Genomic DNA, 1,562 nt, shown 5'->3' on the forward strand with positions numbered 1-1,562 from the left:
GATGGGTGACCCCCTGGGATGTCCTCGTGTTGCATCCCTTCCTTTTTTTTATCCTTTAAAATTAGGTTTAATTTTGTCGGTTCGTTCGACGAATCTTTTTGTTTTTCCTCTTGGCGGAAACTAGAAAGGGGGCGAGGCGTGGAGGCCTGCGTGCGGGGTGTGACGGGCGGCGCAGGAGAAAGAGGCATAATAGAATTTGAAGTGCTGGGAATGAGGGATGCGATCATACCAGCACTAACGCACCGGATCCCATAAGAACTCCAAAGTAAAGCGTGCTTGGGCGGGAGTAGTACTAGGATGGGTGACCCCCTGGGAAGTCCTCGTATTGCATCCCTTCCTTTTTTTTTTCCTTTAAAATTCGGTTTAATTTTGTCGGTTCGATCGGCGAATCTTTTTGTTTTTCCTCTGGGCGGAAACGATAAAGGGGGCAAGGCACAGGGGCGCGCGTGCGGGGTGTGACGGGCGGCGGAGGAGAAAGAGGCATAATAAAATTTGGAGTGCTGGGAATGACGGATGTGATTATACCAGCACTAACGCACCGGATCCCATCGGAACCCCGAAGTTAAGCGTGCTTGGGCGAGAGTTGTACTAGGATGGGTGACCCCTTGGAAAGTCCTCATGTTGCATCCCATCCTTTTTTTTCCCTTTAAAATTCAATTAATTTTGCCGGTTCGATCGGCGAATCTTTTTGTTTTTCCTCTTGGCGGAAACGAGAAAAGGGGCAAGGCGCAGGGGCGCGCGTGCGGGGTGTGACGGGCGACGGAGGACGAAGAGGCATAATAGAATTTGCAGTGCTGGGAATGACGGATGCGATCATACCAGCACTAACTCACCGGATCCCATCAGAACTCCAAAGTTAAGCGTTCTTGGGCGAGAGTTGTACTAGGATGGGTGACCCCCTGGGAAGTCCTCGTGTTGCATCCCTTTCTTTTTTTTCCTTTAAAATTCAGTTTAATTTTCCCGGTTCTATCGGCGAATCTTTGTGTTTTTCGTCTTGGCGAAAATGAGATAGGGGGCGAGGCACGGGGGCGCGCGTGCGAGGTATGACGGGCGGCGCAGGAGAAAGAGGCATTGTAGAATTTGGAGTGCTGTGAATGACGGATATGATCATACCAGCACTAACGCACCGGATCCCATCAGACCTCCAAAGTTAGCGTGCTTGGACGAGAGTAGTACAAGGATGGGTGACCCCCTGGGAAGTCCTCGTGTTGCATTCCTTCTTTTTTTTTTCCTTTAAAATTTGGTTTAATTTTGCCGCTTCGATCGGCGAATCTTTTTATTTTTCCTTTTGGCGTAAACAAGAAAGGGGGCGAGGCGCGGAGGTCCGCATGCGGGGTGTGACGGGCGGCACATGGAAAGAGGCTTAATAGAATTTGGAGTGCTCAGAATGACGTGTGCCATCATACCAGCACTAACGCACCGGATCCCATCAGAACTCCGAAGTGAAGCGTGCTTGTGCGGGAGTAGTACAAGGATGGGTGACCCCATGGGAAGACTTTTTGTTGCATCCCTTCTTTTTTTTTTTTCATTTAAAATTCGATTTAATTTTGTCGGTTCGATCG

General features: G+C 49.6%; 4 non-coding genes and 1 pseudogene across 4 annotated transcripts; all 5 read left to right on the plus strand.

The window, feature by feature from the left end:
* The first annotated feature begins 215 nt into the window (after positions 1–215).
* Positions 216–334, plus strand: LOC124891806. The gene has a single exon (XR_007049891.1). It is a non-coding gene; the product is annotated as a 5S ribosomal RNA (ribosomal RNA).
* Positions 335–511: 177 nt separating this feature from the next.
* On the plus strand, positions 512–630 carry LOC124891809. The gene has a single exon (XR_007049893.1). It is a non-coding gene; the product is annotated as a 5S ribosomal RNA (ribosomal RNA).
* Positions 631–805: 175 nt separating this feature from the next.
* LOC124891808 lies at positions 806–924 on the plus strand. Its single transcript, XR_007049892.1, has one exon. It is a non-coding gene; the product is annotated as a 5S ribosomal RNA (ribosomal RNA).
* Positions 925–1,099: 175 nt separating this feature from the next.
* LOC124891810 lies at positions 1,100–1,217 on the plus strand. Its single transcript, XR_007049894.1, has one exon. It is a non-coding gene; the product is annotated as a 5S ribosomal RNA (ribosomal RNA).
* A 175-nt stretch (positions 1,218–1,392) lies between these two features.
* On the plus strand, positions 1,393–1,511 carry LOC124891811 (annotated as a pseudogene).
* The last annotated feature ends 51 nt before the right edge of the window (positions 1,512–1,562 follow it).

The sequence above is a fragment of the Capsicum annuum genome, unplaced genomic scaffold, assembly GCF_002878395.1.
Source record: "Capsicum annuum cultivar UCD-10X-F1 unplaced genomic scaffold, UCD10Xv1.1 ctg40755, whole genome shotgun sequence".
NCBI lineage: Eukaryota > Viridiplantae > Streptophyta > Magnoliopsida > Solanales > Solanaceae > Capsicum > Capsicum annuum.